Source organism: Pyrus communis, chromosome 10 (genome assembly GCF_041283825.1).
Source record: "Pyrus communis isolate YQ-2024b chromosome 10, ASM4128382v1, whole genome shotgun sequence".
Classification (NCBI taxonomy): domain Eukaryota; kingdom Viridiplantae; phylum Streptophyta; class Magnoliopsida; order Rosales; family Rosaceae; genus Pyrus; species Pyrus communis.
The window spans coordinates 10,627,969-10,647,032 of NC_142574.1; positions in this window are offsets into that span (position 1 = coordinate 10,627,969).

A 19,064-nucleotide genomic window follows, 5' to 3' on the forward strand; every position below is an offset into this window, starting at 1 on the left:
TATTTTTTTTTTTTTTTTTAAATTTTTATCAAATTTTCGGAGTTTTATACCAAGACACTATAAAACACACTAAAACACTCTAAAAACGCTTAAAACAGCAAGAAACAACATTCTAAGTGATAGGTGAATAAATCCCACGAAATTCATGCAAATACAAATTGTTTACCCCCCCACACTTAAATCAAACTTTGTCCTCAATGTTTTAAGCAGAAAGTCACAACAGAGCAAGCAAATAAACAAATACGAGAAAGAAAGCAAAGTAAAGGCAGTAAAGAAAAAGAAAGGAATAAAAATAAGTCTCTTAAAGGGGTTTCCAAGTTCTTCTCTATTCGGATGCATGGGTTGCCTCCCAAGTAGCGCTTTCTTTTACGTCCTTCAGCCGGACGAGTACCCTCTTTTAATCTTCATTTGAGCCCACGGAATTGAAAGGAATGTCTTCCACCACTTGCCCCACACCATGCTCGTAATATGGCTTCAACCGATGCCCGTTCACCTTGAATTCTACGCTATTCCTTAAGCTTTTTATGTGGACTGCACCATAAGGTAAAACGTTAGTAACAACAAACGGGCCAATCCATTTAGAACGCAACTTACCAGGAAACAAACGTAGGCGAGAGTTGAAAAGTAACACTTTCTGCCCAACTGTGAAGGTCTTGGTTCGAATCATTTTATCATGGAATGCTTTGGTCTTGGCTTTGTACATCCGGGCATTCTCATAGGCTTCATTCTGAATCTCCTCAAGTTCATTCAATTGGAGCTTCCTATGAACTCCCGCTGCATCTATGTCCATGTTGAAAGTCTTCACGGCCCAATGTGCCTTGTGCTCTAACTCTACGGGCAAATGACATGGCTTACCATAGACGAGCCGAAAAGGTGACATCCCAATGGGTGTTTTGTACGCCGTACGATATGCCCACAGTGCATCATCTAAACGTAAGCTCCAATCCCTCCTTGTTGGTCCAACGGTCTTCTCCAAAATTTGTTTGATTTCTCGGTTAGACACCTCGGCTTGGCCATTTGTTTGAGGATGGTAAGGTGTGGAGACCTTATGGTTGACATGGTACTTTCTTAGCAACGCCTCAATGGTCCGATTGCAAAAGTGAGACCCTCCATCACTTATGATTACTCTCGGCATTCCAAACCTAGCAAAAATGTTAGTTTTCACGAAATCTGCAACCACCTTAGAATCGTTAGTACGGGTGGCTTTTGCTTCCACCCATTTAGAAACATAATCAACGGCTAGCAAGATATAAGTGAAACCATAAGATGGAGGGAAAGGGCCCATGAAATCAATGCCCCAAACATCAAAAATTTCAACATTAAAGACAGGGGTTTGCGCCATTTGGTCCTTGGTACCTATGTTACCCATTCGTTGGCAACGATCACAAGACATACAAAAGGTTCTAGCATCCCTAAATATAGTCGGCCAATAAAAACCACACTCTAAAACCTTGAGGGCAGTGCGTTGTGTGCCAAAATGACCACCACATGCATATGTGTGACAAAAGCTTAGAATTGAGTGAAATTCAGAATCATGCACACATCTACGTACAATTTGATCTGAGCAATACTTCCACAAATAAGGGTCATCCCAAACATAGAAACGTGCATCATTTTTAAGCTTATCACGTTGGTGCTTGTTTAGTTCATTTGGAATTTGTTTAGCCACCAAGTAATTCACTAAATCTGCATACCATGGTTCACTTACCTCAATGGAAAGCAGCTGCTCATCGGGAAAAGTTTCAAGGATAGGTACGGCATGTTCATGCTCCTCGTGGATCATTCGGCTTAAATGGTCAGCCACTACATTCTCGCTTCCTTTCTTATCCCGGATTTCAATATCAAATTCTTGAAGAATAAGAATCCAACGGATAAGCCTCGGCTTTGCTTCCTTTTTCGTGAGCAAGTACCTCAAAGCTGCATGATCAGAATAAACGATTACTTTAGTACCAATTAAATATGAACGGAATTTATCTAAAGCAAAAACCACAGCTAGAAGTTCTTTTTCCGTCGTGGAGTAGTTCAATTGGGCATCATTGAGAGTCCGAGAGGCATAGTAAATGACATGCGGCCGCTTGTCTCTTCTTTGTCCTAGAACAGCTCCTAATGCATAGTCGGATGCATCGCACATGAGCTCGAACGGAAGGCTCCAATCTGGAGGTACAATAATGGGGGCCGAGATTAGCTTCTCCTTGAGTTGGTTAAATGCCGAATTACACTCTTCATCAAACTTGAATGGCACATCTTTTTGAAGCAATCGGCAAAGAGGGTTGGACATCTTGGAGAAGTCCTTGATAAAACGCCTATAGAACCCTGCATGGCCAAGAAACGAACGTACCTCTCTAACCGAAGTAGGAGAGGGTAAGTGACGTACAAGGTCTATTTTTGATTTATCTACTTCTATTCCTTTTTCTGAAACAATATGTCCTAAAACTATACCTTGTTTCACCATAAAGTGACATTTCTCCCAATTCAAGACAAGGTTAGTTTCAACACATCGTTTCAAAATTAAGGTCAGATTATCCAAGCAATTATCAAATGAACTCCCAAATACACTGAAATCATCCATGAAAACCTCAATGATCTTTTCAACAAAATCGGAAAATATACTTACCATACACCTTTGGAAAGTGGCCGGTGCGTTGCATAAGCCAAATGGCATGCGACGATAAGCAAATGTTCCAAAGGGACATGTGAATGTGGTCTTCTCTTGATCATCCGGGGCTATCACAATTTGGTTATATCCAGAGTATCCATCAAGAAAACAGTAAAAAGCATGACCGGCTAACCTTTCGAGCATCTGGTCGATGAATGGCAAAGGAAAGTGATCTTTCCTAGTCATGGCATTTAGCTTCCGGTAATCGATACATACTCGCCATCCAGTCTGAATGCGTGTAGGCACGAGCTCATTCTCATCATTCTTGATAACAGTTACTCCGGACTTCTTGGGAACGACTTGAATTGGAGAGACCCAACGGCTATCGGAGATAGGGTAGATCACTCCGCAATCCAAAAGTTTGATTATTTCCTTCTTCACCACTTCCATCATCGGAGGGTTGAGACGGCATTGAGCCTCTCGAGTTGGTTTAGCCCCCTCCTCAAGAAGTATACGGTGCATGCATGTGGTAGGGCTTATTCCTTTAATGTCGGCCAAAGTCCACCCTATGGCCGTTTTGTGCTCTCGCAGCATCCTCACAAGCTTCTCCTCCTCCATTGCCGTGAGACTTGATGAAATGATGATGGGCAATGTTTCGCCTTTTCCCAAAAACACATACTTCAAATGGTCCGGCAACGGCTTAAGTTCAAGCGATGGTGCCTGAACAACAGAAGGTAGCATCTTAGTGGAAACTGAATTTGAAAGTGAGAGTGGAACCTTACCATATTGTTGTGGGAATGACTCAAGGGCTGCCACAACCTCGATTATTTCTTCACTAGAACCCATTGCAAAGAATTCCTCCTCCTTGCCGTGGCCTTGCATTGGCCCAAATCCTTCATTTTTACGCTCTATGGCCTTAGTGATGGTTGTTTCCAGGGCGTCCTCGTTCAATTCTTCAAGGTATACCTGCGCCAAAGAATCGATAACATCAATGGAAAAACAAGAATGGTCATCAACGGGATATCTCATAGTTTCAGAAATATTAAAATCAATCACTTCCCCATCGAATTCCATTGTCAAGGTGCCTTTGTATACATCAATCTTCGTTCGGGCCGTCTTCATGAATGGCCTACCAAGGAGAATCGGCAAAGATGTAGAATGGGCTGAATCCTCCATGTCTAGGACGTAGAAATCAGCCGGAAAAATTAAATGGTTCACCTGCACAAGCACATCTTCCAAAACTCCTTTTGGATACGCGTTAGAACGATCGGCCAATTGTATAATTACACCATCTTGTTTTAATTCACCCAAATTCATAGATGCATAAATAGAATAAGGCATGACATTTATGGATGCACCTAAATCAAGCATGGCATGTTCAAAACGATTATGTCCAATCACACAAGGAATCTTGAAACTACCGGGGTCTTTGCACTTGGTAGGCAGTTTACGTTGCAAAACAGCGGACACATTCTCGCTTACCTTCACTACCTCTTTGTTTGCCCTTCTTCTCTTTGTATTGCATAGGTCCTTGAGGAATTTAGCATACTTTGGAACCTGTTTGATTGCATCGAGAAGCGGTATGTTCACTTGCACCTTCCGGAATGTTTCAAGAATGTCCTTCTCGCTTTCTTCCTTTTTTTCTTGCATGAACCTGCGAGGAAAAGGTACATTGGGCAGATTAGGACGTGAAGTACATGAATTTGAACTTAAATTACCTGATTTGGCCGAGTTAGGGTGATCTGCCTCAGGTTGTGTCGTCTCTTCATCTACTTTCTGGGCAGATTTGGGATTGTTTGGCTCGGTCCCAACTTCTTTTCCACCCCTTAGAGTGATGGCCTTGGCGGATTCGAATCCTCCCTTTGGATTGACTGTGGTTGAGCTAGGAAGCTTTCCTTGCTCTCTAATCTGTCCAAGGAACTCAGAAATCTGCCCTATTTGTTTCTTCATATCCGTCATCTCCTTCTCGTTATTTGCTATCCGGTTGTTTTGATTTTGTAACCCCTGTGAAATAGAGGTTAGTAATTGCATAGCTTGATCACTTTCCAAGGATGTACCTGAATGAGATGATGCCGAAGGTTGTTGGGGTTGTTGGGGTTGTTGGGGTGCATACGGCTTGGAATAAAAACCAGGGGGGTTTGGCCTAAATCCTCCTTGTTGGGCAGCTTGTTGTGGCTCCCTCCATTTGAAGTTTGGATGGTCCCTCCATCCGGCATTGTAAGTGTTCGAGTATGGGTTGTTTTGATATTGTCCTTGGAAACCAATTGCATTGGCAGATTCCCACCCACCATTCTCGATTAGTTGAGGGCACTTGTCGGATGGATGCCCTTGAATTGAGCACACGCCACAAACTTGGTGTTCTTGTGCCTTTGGACCAATCACAACCTGAGAAACAAGAGAATTAAGATTAGCAAGTTGTGATTGAATTTCAGAAATAGCACTCACCTCATTTACACTTTGTTGCCGTGGGGCTTCCCTTTGGCCCACTCCTTCATATTGTTGAGCGTTGAGCGCTCGGTTGGCTATGAGAATCTTGGCATCCCTTGGTGTTTTGTCCACCAATGCTCCTCCCGCTGATGCATCAAGCATTTGACGTTCGATAGGAAGGAGGCCCTCATAGAAATATTGAAGGAGAAGTTCCTCCTTCATTTGATGTTGAGGACATGAAGCTACAAGGCCCTTGAAGCGCTCATAATAAGCCGGGAATGTCTCACCATGATTCTGTTGAATACCACTAATTTTCTTCCGTAGGAGAATCACTCTCGAAGTAGGGAAGAATTTCTCCAAGAAAGCACGCTTCATACTCTCCCACGAAGTCACAGTTCCCGGGGCTAGTTCGTAGAGCCAATCTTTGGCCTTGTCCATAAGTGAAAATGGAAAGGCCTTCATCTTCAATATACTCCCATCCACATTGACGGGGGTCATGCTCGAACAAACCACCTCGAACTCCTTCAAGTGTTTGTTGGGGTCTTCCATAGACAAGCCATGGAACTTCGGAATATGGTGTAACAAACTGGATTTGAGTTCAAATTCCTCAGTCTTCCCCTCTGCAGCCGTGGGGTATTGGATACAAAGAGGCAATGCATTATCCAAACCCGAGGCCGAAAGCTCCTTGATGGTTCTATTATCTGCTGCCATGGCTTGTTCTTCTTCAAAAATCTGATCCGTGGGCTTTTCTTCTACACCTACTTCGTCTTCTTCAAGCCCAGGTTGTGGTGGAGGTTGTGGTGGCTCTTGTTGACTCCTCGTTCTCCTCAAAGTGCGTTCAAAATCACCGTCAAAGTCGGAGATGTTCTCTATAATAGGCCGAGAGCGACGAGTCATACACAGTACCTAAAAAACAAGGAAACAAACAAACTAAGAATCTGAAATAAGAATGCACGAAAAACAAAAAAAATATAAAAATAAAGACAAAGGATTAGCAAAGTTGCTAATCCCCGGCAACGGCGCCAAAATTTGATGCGAGATTTACTTGACACTCAAATTAAACCCTCGTTTGACAATTGTAGTAGAATGGATAAGTGAGGGATCGTTCTAGACCGGGGATTAGGAGGGCTTGCTAAAACCTTCTAAATTGACTTAAAAACATAAAAACACAATATAAAACACTATTTAATGCTCGAAGAAAGCAAAACTAAAAATAAGAAAGATTAAGACTAAGACTTCAACGAAATAGGGGGGAATTGGATTTGGACGAATTTAAACTAAAATGAATACTTGGAAACAAAACAAATTGTAAATATGGATTTGACGGAAATGAATGGATGGGAAGCTAGCTAAGGGTTCTTTCTCTACACATGATATTTATGCATATGAATCAATTTCCAGTTATTCCTTCATTGAATTATGAACGACAATACCCCAAATTAACCGTGACATCACTAGTTAACCCTCAGATTTTCCTTATATTATTGGATTGGATGGCATCATTCGACAACCCAAAACATTCTCAAAAGTTCCCTACATGTCATCATAATAGAGAAACAATCGAAGATCATTAAGAATAATGAAAACCATAAGCATTGACAAAGCATTTGCAACTATGACATCATGTTACTCATGCTAAGAATTAAACTTAACGCGATCGTGACAAGCGACCTTCACTACTTTCAAGTATAAGTTAGTAACGATTATGTGAAACCTTCTTAAACTTTAGCCACATATTCATGCATGCTAATTAAGTGTCGACCCTCAATCAACAAACACAAATAAGTTAATCATCAAATAGTTAAGCCAATTGCATTCACGAATCAAGAGTTCATAACCGGAATTCATCAATTCATATCACATAAATAAACATGGTATTGAAATCACCCCTAGCCAAAAAGGGTTTAGTTCCTCATAACTTTGAAATCAAAGAAACACCTAAACATTCCAACAACTCAAACTTGAATTGTGTGAACGTTTAGGCACTCTTCTCTTCCATTCCTCATATTACAAAACAAAGAGAATTGAATTTAAACATTGAAATCAAAGAAACGCGTAAACATTCCAACAACTCAAACGTGAATTGTATGAACGTTTAGGCCCTCTTCTCTTCGTCTTCGTTTGAGCACAAGGACTAAAGGATGTTGTTGGTGTGTTGAATGGATTGGGGGATTATGGAAATGGAAGAAATGGAGGAGAAAGGGAAGGGAATGGTGCAGAAAATGGAGAGACTCACGGCTAGGGAGAAGATGGAAGTGTTTGTGGTGTGTTGTGTATGAAAATGAGATGTTCTTGAATGAATGAATGCAAGGGTATTTATAGGAGTAGTGGAGGGAACATATGGTTGTTTGTTTAAGATGCAAGTGGCTAATTAATGATGGAAAAGTATGTGATTTAAAGGATGCAAAGTGAATGAATCATGAATCATTGTGGATGAAAGGTGGAAGTGCATGTGTTGATGACTAGGTTAGTGGGTGGAAATCTGAAAATGGCATATAGGAATGGGAGCTCACGGTTTGAATGTGTAAAGTGTGTGTGAATGCATGTGAAGATGCAATAAATAATGCATGTAGGGTTAGGAAATAATGAAGAAATGCATGTGAGATGTTTGGAAAGGAAATGGGAACCCACGGCAATGAAGTTGTTTTGTGTTGTGAATTATGATGAATGCATGTGAGTTAAAGAGGGAGAATGTGGTGAAATGATGAAGTAGGAAGGTGGAAATGCATGTGAGATGTTTGGAAAGGAATAAAGAATGAATGGTGGAAATGTGAGTGAATGATGTGCATGTGTGAGAATGCATGTGGAATTAAGAGGAGTATGGAAGTGAAATAAATGAATGATATGTTAAGTGATAAGTGAATGATATGTGGTGAGTGATAAGTGAATGGTTTGATAAGTGATAAATGAATTAGTTTAAAGGGCTAGGGTTTAAGTACATAGAATGGGCCTAAAATAGGTTGGTTTGTATGGCATAATGTGTTTGATTGGGCTAGAGCCATTGTTTTGTGTCTTCAAGTGCATACAAGGCCTTCAAATTCGTCCATCCTCTTGGCTCCATGGATAAGCTATCCAATCCATGCCCAAAAATGCTCCAAATGGCCTCAAAATGCACTTTCTTGCTCCCTAGGCCCTTAGAACCTGAAAACACACAAAAGAAGCATAAAGGACTAAAATAACGAGAGAAACATAACGTAAATGCACGAGAACAAGCCATTTAAGTCGCATGAATATGCTCCTATCACTCCAATTCTACGGGAAGATGGCATGGTTTGCCATAGATGAGCCGAAATGGGGACATGCCAATGGGTGTTTTATATGTCGTGCGATATGCCCATAATGTATCCTTCAAACGTACGGTCCAATCCTTCCTTGTTGGCCCAACAGTCTTCTCTAGAATTTGCTTGATCTTCCTATTTGAAACCTCGGCTTGCCCATTGGTTTGAGGATGATAAGGTGTTGAAACCTTATGCGTAACGTTGTACTTCTTGAGCAAAGCCTCAATGGTTCGATTGCAAAAGTGAGAACCTCCATCACTTATGATTACTTGTGGCATTCCAAACCTTGCAAATAGGTTAGTTCTAATGAAATCTACAACCACTCGAGAATCATTAGTTCGGATGGCTTTTGCTTCCACCCATTTCGACACATAATCCATAGCAAGTAAGATATAAAGGAAACCATGTGAGTGATAGGAGCATATTCATGCGACTTAATTAGCTTGTTCTCGTGCATTTATGTTGTGTTTACTTAGTTATTTTAGTGTTTAAGGCCACTTTTGTGTATTTTCAGATTATAAGGCCAAAGTGTCCAAGAAGATGCAAATTGGAGTCTTTTGGAGCGAAAGAGGAGTGAATGAGTTGAAGACTTGAAGAAACGACCAATTCCTACTCCAACGATGAATTCTTACCAAAACGAGGAATCCTACTCAAACAAGGTTTCCTATTTGATATAGGAAAGTTAACCCTAAGTTTCCCGTTTTGGTAACCTTTCCTAAATTTAAACGTCCGTATTTTCTAGCCACTTTGTAGGCCTTGTATGCACTTTAGTACACAAGACCAAAGCCTTAGCCCAATTCCCTTCCCTTGCCGTGCAAGGGGGGGTAGTTTTGTCTCATTTTATGCACCTTTTTCCTAACCCTAGAGATTTCATTCATACTTCCCATTCACACTAATCAAAAGCCGCACCTAATTTTTAGTCTACACAATTCGCAGCCACCATCTACCCTTCTCTCCAATTCCCTCCTTCAATCCGTGCATCCATACACTAAAACATTGATTCTTCCCATAAGCCGTGCCCCCCCCCCCATTAGCCATTCACCATAATAAAGTATTCTATCATTTATCCTAAGAAACCAAACAAAAGTTTCAACCCGTGGCCACCATCCCATTTTATTTTTCTTACCTTTGCCGTGGCCCCCATTTATCATGCACCCAAAAATCCCATAAGCCGTGACCCCCCCTCTCATTGATTCTACACACTAATCAGCCATTTACCCTAATATTTTACAACAAAGCCGTGGCCCCCCAATATAAAAAAAAACCTAATTCCCTTAAAAAACAGCGGCAGCACCATCCCATTTTTCCTTAACCTTGCCGCAGCTTTCCCATTCATTCCAGCTTTCCCCCATCTTGCCGCAGCCTTCCTCCACCTTCCTACACCACCCCATAACCTTGCCGCACCACCCAACCTCCTTAAATCCATCCCCAACCCAAAATAACATCCAAATCATCCATTTAACCTCACTGCCGCATCAAGGAGAAGAGGAAAGAGGACTTAGACGCGCAGAAATTCAAGTGGATTCGTTGGGCGTTCTAGGTGTAATCCATCCTTTGTTCTTTATGTTTAAATTCAATTTTATTTTTCTTGTTGTGAACATGAGAGGCTAAACCCCTATTTAGCTAGGGGGTGATTCGAAACCATGTTTATGCTTGCAATATGATTTGATTACTTTTGGTTGGAATTTCATGAATGGTGAAGTCAATTTGTTTAACTGCTTGATCGATAACTTATTTATATATGTTTATTGAGAGTGCACGCTTAATTTTCATGCATGAATATGACGCTAGAATATAAGTGAGTTTCACCTAATAGTTATGAATTTATATTCACAAGTAGTGGAGGTTGCTTATAAACAATCGCGTTAAATGAATTATTGGCACTAGTTTCATGCTCATCATAGTAACGAATGCCTCGTCAACACTTATAGTTTTCATGATGCTTAATGATCTTTGATTGTATCTTTATTGTGCTTTTCACGTAAAGGACTTTTGGAGAATGTTTTGAATTGCGTTGCGCTAACCCATCCAATTCATTAACTTAAGGAAAACTTGACGGTTAATTTAAGCGAACCTAATTAACCCGGGGTGTTGAGTTTCATAATTTATCGAAAGACCAACTGACAATCAAATTGTATGCAAGTGTGACATGTGTGGAGAAGAACCTTCTAGCTAGCATTCATCCATATTTTCATCACATTCATATTTATATTCTGCCTTTAAATTACAATCTGTGTATTTAGTTTAATCTCGTCCAAAACCAATCCCCCTTTACCTTAGTGTCTAATTTAGTTAGAAAGTGTCTTAGTTTGTGTTTATAAGTGTTTTGCATTCTTTGAGTCTAGTTTAGTGTTTTTAACATTTGTTTTACGTTTTTGAGTCAGTTTCCAAGTGATTTAGTAATCCCTCCTAATCCCCGGTCTAGAACGATCCCTACTTGCATCTTTACTACAATTGTCACAAGAGGGTTTTAATTTGTGTGCTTACTTAGTTAGCATCAAATTTTTGGCGCCGTTGCCGGGGATTAGCAACTTTGCTAATCCCTTGGTTCTTTTCTTTTTGGTTTAGTTGTTTTCGTTTTAGTTTCTAACTTAGTGTTGTTTTCTTTGTTTGTTGTTACTTTTGATATTTGATTTAGTTCTCTTTCTTTGATTTTAGGTACTAGAGAAGTAAGATATGGATTTTGCTAGCATTCAAGCTCAATTGGCAAATCTTACTTCTCAATTGTCGCCGTATGCCGAAAGGACCACAATGCAGAGTGTCCCTACATTTGGTGCTTCATATAGGCAAGGATTTCAAGCCAATCAATGTCCACAAAGAGATTGGAGGGATCATTCAAACTCTATGTGGTGGGAAGCTCAACAAGTTCAACGTGAAGCATATTGGCAGCCATATGAGGCGTTCTATTCAAGACCTATGCAGCCACCACAACTTCATATGCAATATGCTCAATTAAATTCAAGTTCGTCAATAGATTATAATCAAATTCTTAATGAATTAAATTCTTTGGTGCAGGGGTCACAAAATCAAGCCAAGGAGGCTCAACAAGAAGCATATTGCAACCATATGAGGAGTTCTATACAACACCTATGCAGCCACCACAACCTCCCCCACAACAATTCCAATCAAGTTCAAGTATGTCCATGGATAATGATAAAAATTTTCAATTACTAACCTCTTTGATGCAGGATGAACAAAATCAAGACAAGAAGTTGGGTAAATTGGAGGAGCAAATTGGGCAGATTATGGAGTTCATGAAACAAATTCAAGAGCAAAGTGAACTCTCCAACTCAACTATTGAAAACTCGAAGGAAGATTTTGAAATCCATAATGCTATCACTTTGGGAAGTGCTATGGAGGTTGGAGCTGACCTAAAAATGTCCAACCATCAAGCCTCGAAGAGGATGACAAACGGAGAATTGAAGAGGAGGAAGCAAGACAACCCACGGCAAAGGTGGACATATCTTTGCCGCAAGCTTCTAAAGATCCCAACTTGTCCAAGTTGTCCAAAAAGGGTAAGAATGTGTCAAATTCGGTTCCTGCTAATGTTTTTCCTTTGAATGTGCCTTTTCCTAGTAGGTTCATGCAAACAAAGAAAGAGGAAGCCGAGAAGGACATTCTTGAGACGTTTAGGAAGGTCCAAGTAAACATTCCTTTACTTGATGCCATAAAGCAAGTCCCAAGGTATGCAAAGTTTTTAAAAGAGTTATGCACAACTAGGAAAAGAATTCCAAACAAAGAAGTTGTGAAAGTGAGTGAAAATGTATCGGCGGTTTTGCAACGAAAGTTGCCTCCAAAATGTAAGGATCCAGGGAGCTTTACCATCCCATGCACAATTGGAAACACTAGATTTAAACAATGCATGTTAGATTTAGGTGCTTCTATTAATGTCATGCCATATTCCATTTATGCATCTATGAACCTGGGTGAGTTAAAACAAGATGGCGTTATAATTCAATTGGCCGATCGTTCTAATGTTTATCCCAAGGGAGTCCTTGAGGATGTTTTAGTGCAGGTCAATCATCTCATCTTTCCTGCAGATTTTTATGTCCTAGAAATGGAGGATTCGAGCGATGCTCCATCATTGCCACTCTTGCTAGGCCGTCCGTTCATGAAAACGGCCCAAACAAAGATTGATGTGGCCAAAGGAGCACTAACAATGGAGTTTGGTGGTGACGTAATTAAATTCAATGTTTATGACTCTGTTAAGAATCCTAACGATAGTCATTCTTGTTTTGTCGTAGATGTGCATAAGGATAAAGGGCCGAAAGGATCCACACTTACCACGAAGGATGTGTCAAGCACCACCATGGGAAAAGAACTTGGAGTGATTGCCCTACAACCACCCAATATGGCCGAAACTTCAAATGGCGACATTGTTGATAGGGCTGCCGATTTTGAGCCTTCAATACAATATGTTTGTAAGTCACCAAGCCCAATTCCAATTCCCATTTCAACTAATAGGTTGTTACCTTCTTTGGTGCAGGTACCCAATCAATTTAAAGGTGGTGGGAGCATTTATATGGATTTTAGGAACCCAACCACCAAAATCAGGGAGGATCACTATCCCCTCCCATTCATCGAGCCATACTACGAGAAATTCATGGAGCATGTTGTGGAGGAGATCCCATGGCATGCCGTGGGTCCTAAGTGAGAAAAGAAGGACTCGTCCGGCTGGAAGACGTTAAAGCAAGCGCTACTTGGGAGGCAACCCATGCAATCAACAAAGGAAGAACTTGGGAATCGCTCCACACTCAGATTTGCGTCCCTAAACCCATTCCTTCGTTGCTTACTTTATGTTATGTGTAATGTGTTCAATTGTGTCTAAAACATTGAGGACAATGTTTCTTTTAAGTGTGAGGGGGTAACATTCTGTTTTGAGATATTTTTGCATGAAATTCGTAGGGTTTTACCACCTAACATGTCTAAACTTGTTTTCCACTGTTTTTAAGTGTTTTTAGGCTAATTTAGAGTGTTTTAGAGTGTGTTGACTTAAAAATCCGAAAATACCATAAAAATTTGAAAAATTGTTTTGAAAAACCCAAAAAGAGTTGTTTTTGTGTGTTTGTTTGTGTCGTAGGTTACCTTCCAACGCAATGATGAGGATTTGGTTTTTAATTGCATGATGGTTAAAGAAAATTACAAACATTGATGGACGTTTGATATACTCTTTGGTTTATTGATAGGAGCATATTTATGCGACTTAAATGGCTTGTTCTCGTACATTTACGTTATGTTTCTTTAGTTATTTTAGTTCTTTATGCTTCTTTTGTGTGTTTTCAGGTTCTAAGGGCAAAGTATGCAAAAGGATGCCTTTTGGAGCCTTTTGGAGCAAATTAGAGATTGAAATGGATATCATATGCTTGGAGCCAAAAGGATGGACGAAATTGAAGACTTGAAGTAGGAAAGTTAAATCCTAAAAAGACCTCATGTTTGAGCATCATTGAAAACTCCTACGCATTTTAGAACACAAAAACAACATTCCTAGCAACCTTAGGACATTGTCGTGTGTTTCCTTGTGTCTCCCTTCCTTGCCATGCAAGGAAGGGTTTTGTTCCCTATTTTAAATACTTAAACACTACCACTTATCATTCACCACTTATCATATCATACATTCATTTATCACTTATCATAATCATTCACTTATCACTTAACATATCATACACTTATCACTTATCACTCATAATCACCTACAACATCCACCTACTTCACCTACAACATCCACCTACTTCACCTACAAATGACATAGCCATATGTTCCCTCCACTACTCCTATAAATACCCTTGCATTCATTCACTCCCCATTCAATTCACATCTCTCCATTTCTCACACCACAACACAAACACACACCATCTTCACATCCTGAAATTCCTTTCCTTGCCGTGGGTTTCTTTCCATTTTCTATCTTTCCTCATCCATTTCCATAAGTCCCTAATCCATTCAACACACCAACAACATTCCTTAGACCTTGTGCCATAATAACGAAGAAGAGAAGAGTGCCTAAACGTTCATACAATTCAAGTTTGAGTTGTTGGAATGTTTAGGTGTTTCTTTGATTTCAATGTTTAAATTCAATTTTCTTTGTTTTGTAATGGAAGAGAAGAGTGCCTAAACGTTCATACAATTCAAGTTTGAGTTGTTGGAATGTTTAGGTGTTTCTTTGATTTCAAAGTTATGAGGAACTAAACCCCCTTTAGCTAGGGGGTGATTCAAAATACATGTTTATGCTTGCATTATGAATTGATTACTTTTGGTTGGAATTTAATAAGTTGTGGATTCAATTTGTTTAACCGTTTGATTGATAACTTATTTATGAATGTTTATTAAGAATGCGCGCTTAATTTTCATGCATAAATATGACGCTAGAATATAAGTGAATTTCACCTAATCGTAATGAACTTATATTCACAAGTAGTGGAGGTTGCTTATAAACAATCGTGTTAAACGAATTCTTGGCATAAGTTTCATGCGTATTCCATAGTAACGAATGCCTCGTCGATGTTTATGATTTCCGTTGAACTTAATGATCTTTGTTGAATGTCTCTATCATGCGTATTCCATAGTTAGGGACTTTGATTAAGAATAATTTGGTTGTAATGCGTATTCCATTCAATCCAACGAATCTAGGGAAATCTGAAAGTTAATTTAAGCGGACCTAATTAACTTGGAGCATTGAGTTTCATAATTTATCGAAAGACCAACTGAGAATCAATCTTGTATGCAAGTGTAACATGTGTGGAGAAGAACCCCTTGGCTATTCCATCATCCATATTTTATTCACATTCATATTTACATTCTGTTTTAATTGCAATTTGTTCATTTAGTTTAATTTTGTCAAAACCTAAATCCCCCTTTACTTTAATGTCAAATTAGTTAGAAATCAATTTAGTTTGTGTTTTTAAGAGTTTTGAGTCTTTTGAACTTGTTAGAATCTGTTTAGTTTATGTTTTAAAGTATTTTTGAATTCTTTGAGTCTAGTTTAGTGTTTTATATTGTTTTTACGTTTTTAAGTCAGTTTCCAAGAGATTAACAATCCCTCCTAATCCCCGGTCCAGAACGATCCCTACTTGCACCTATACTACAATTTGACAAAAAGAGGGTTTAATTTGTGCGCGTATAAAACTCGCATCAAATTTTGGCGCCGTTGCCGGGGATTAGCAACTTTGCTAATCCCTTGGTTCTTTTCTTTTTTTTTTGGTTTAGTTGTTTTCGTTTTAGTTTCTAACTTAGTGTTGTTTTCTTTGTTTGTTGTTACTTTTGATTTTTGATTTAGTTCTCTTTCTTTGATTTTAGGTACTAGAGAAGTAAGATATGGATTTTGCTAGCATTCAAGCTCAATTGGCAAATCTTACTTCTAAATTGTCGCCGTATGCCGAAAGGACCACAATGCAGAGTGTCCCTACATTTGGTGCTTCATATAGGCAAGGATTTCAAGCCAATCAATGTCCACAAAGAGATTGGAGGGATCATTCAAACTCTATATGGTGGGAAGATCAACAAGTTCAACGTGAAGCATATTGGCAACCATATGAGGAGTTCTATTCAAGACCTATGCAGCCACCACAACTTCATATGCAATATGCTCAATTAAATTCAAGTTTGCCAGTAGATTATATTCAAATTCTTAATGAAATAAATTCTTTGGCGCAGGGGTCACAAAATCAAGCCAAGGAGGCTCAACAAGAAGCATATTGGCAACCATATGAGGAGTTCAATACAACACCTATGCAGCCACCACAACCTCCCCCACAACAATTCCAATCAAGTTCAAGTATGTCCATGGATAATGATAAAAATTTTCAATTACTAACCTCTTTGACGCAGGACGAACAAAATCAAGACAAGAAGTTGGGTAAATTGGACGAGCAATTTGGGCAGATTATGGAGTTCATGAAACAAATTCAAGAGCAAAGTGAACTTTCCAACTCAACTATTGAAAACTCGAAGGAAGATTTTGAAATCCATAATGCTATCACTTTGGGAAGTGCTATGGAGGTTGGAGCTGACCTAAAAATGTCCAAACATAGCCTAGAAGTGGATGAAGAGCTGCTAATTGAGGAGGAGGAAGAAGACATGCACACGGCAAGGGTAGAACAACCCTTGCCGCAGCCCCCTAAGCCCTCTAAACCACCCACCACCAGTAAGGACGTCCCAATTTCATGTTATTCTGATGTTATTCCACCCAATGTCCCTTTTCCTAGCAGGTTTTTTATTCCCAACCAAGAAGAGAGTAAAAAGGACATCGTGGAAGCCTTCCCAAAGGTGCAAAATGCTATTCAAATTCTTGGTGCAACACAGCAAGTTTTAGATGGTGTTGAATTCTTCAAAGGACTTTGTACACCAAGAAGAATGATTCAAGAGAAGGTAGTGGCTGGAGAAGATGTAGAAGGCATCAAAGAGGACAAATTTGAAACCACAATTCCCAAGGAAGTTGGATTTTATGACACGGGACAAGTCATAACTTTCGAAGGGGTGTTTATTCTGGAGTTCATTTTGGAGCACACAGGTAAGCCGCCTCCCCGAATTTCAATTTTCTTTTATACTAACATGTGGTTAATGATTCAGGCACCCAATCTGGAATTTAAACTATTACCGGATCATTTCAAGTATCACCGCCCATTCAAAGATAAATTCCATGCCGTTTGATTTTATTTATGTTAATAAAAATAAAAAAAATAAAAAAGAAAGAAAGATACTAAACATGGAGAAAGGTGGAGCTTCACAAAGGTTGTTTACGTGAAGCCCCACTACGAGGCGCAGAAGCGGAAGGCGCAGAAGCGGGAGGCATAGAAGCGGGAGGCATCGGAGCGGAAGCCATCGGAGCGGGAGGCATCGGAGCTAGAGCATTCCAGGCCTCAATACTTGGCCAAGCGCTGGATGACCCAGGAAAAAGGTGCCTCTGGAGATAAGACGCAAGCCTTTGACGGTCACTGTGAATTCGACCCTCAGATTCTTGCAGCTCATCAAGCTTCCTTTTCATCCCCGACGAATAGTTATTTGCAAGCACATGCAAACTTCTATTCTCGTACTTAAGCTGCTGGATTTCTTGCTTAAGTCTTTCCACCTCTGCCATCAACGATTCCACCTGACGAGAGCGGGCAAGCAGGCGTAGGCCCATGTTGGACACAGAGCTCGCACACTGAACACTAAGTGCGAGGGACTCTTGAACGGCCAACTCATCAGACCGTCCTGACAGCAGCCTACTATCTTTTGGAGTGAGGAGGTTCCTAGCTACTATTGTAGCTGTTGTGGCGTCCTGCATCACAGAGTCTTCACCTGAAAGAGGACCGTTAGAAGATAAAAAAGAAGGGCGCCATACGTTACCTTGACGCGGCGCGCCCGTATCACTGCTAAGGCTCAATTCCAAGCTAAGGTTCGATGAGTTTGCCATTTTTTCAAAGGTGTTCAAAGATAGGGGTTGATGGAGTAAATTTTCAAAGGGTCGGAGTCGATTTTCAAGAATGGGAGTTCTTCAGAGTGTGTTTGTTGTGGTGATCGATAGCTCTATAAGAAGCCAAGGCGACGCGTCCACCAATTCAAAAAGCCGGAATTTCCGGCGTAATTTAGGCGACGCGTTCTCGGCTTTTCAGAAGACGCGTTCAACTTTGTCAAAAGATTTCTGACAAAGCTGAAAACACGTGGAGGCCATCATCGCAACTACACATCTTTAGCCGACAAGCGCAAAGTTCGGCGACGCTTTCTCTGCTTTTTAGAAAACGCGTGCAGCTTTGTCAAAAGGAGCCGCATCTGCACTACCACGTGTCGTTCAGAAAGCGAAGGGGCGTCGTTCAGAAATCGAAGGGGCGTCGTTCAGAAATCGAAGGGGCGTCGTTCAGAAATCGAAGGGGCGCCTGCTCAGAAATCGAAGAGGCGTATTCAGAGATCGAAGAGGCGCCACTATTTCAAAAAGCCGGAATTGCGGGATCAAAACGTTTGTCGACAAGGGTAAAAAGTACCACCACTTGATATTATCTCTATATATGTCGACCTTCGCCTTTTATGGCAGGGCAAACCTGAAGAAAATGCCCAACTCTCCATCACCTCTGAGGGCGCACTCCCAGCAAAGCCTTTCGAAATACTAAATTTTTTCTTCTTCCCCAAAGATGATACCAGATGCCTGGAGTAAAGATGACCCAGGAGGAAATACATGTGCTGATTCATGCACCGCTTCTTCAAAAGCAAAGGTATCTCATATCATCAAGGTCAAAAGCAAAAGTATCTCATATCATGCTCTTTCCCTGTCTTTTTCTTTGTCCTTGTTCTTACTCGCATGGCAAAGTAAAAGAAGCAATCAGCCGGCACTTGGAGTCAATCTTCCGATCTGGAGCCAACTGCCTGGAATCTATTCCTGATTGCTTACCTAGCGTTGCTCTCGAGTAGTCATCTTCAACGATTGATACACTTCCGGAGAAAGGACCACTTCTGCAAAGGGGAGCGAGTAAGGCAAGTGAAAATGATACATTGAAGCATGTGGAGACAAACATAGGCTGAGTTATCCTCCAACCCTTTTCAATACGAATTGGAAAGATTGAACAAAGAAACAGACCAAAAGGGTATGCTCAGACCTTCGGGGGAGACCAAATGAACCATCCTGCTGCCCAGTTCAAGAAGTAGCACAAAGGAAAATCAACGATGGGCAGAAACCAGTTCAAGAGTAAGCCTGTGGAATCACAAAGATCAAAAGCCTCAATGCAATTACCAAGGAGAAGATGGAATTTACACTCTATAACCAGATTTGCATCTCCAAACTCTTCTCTTTGTTA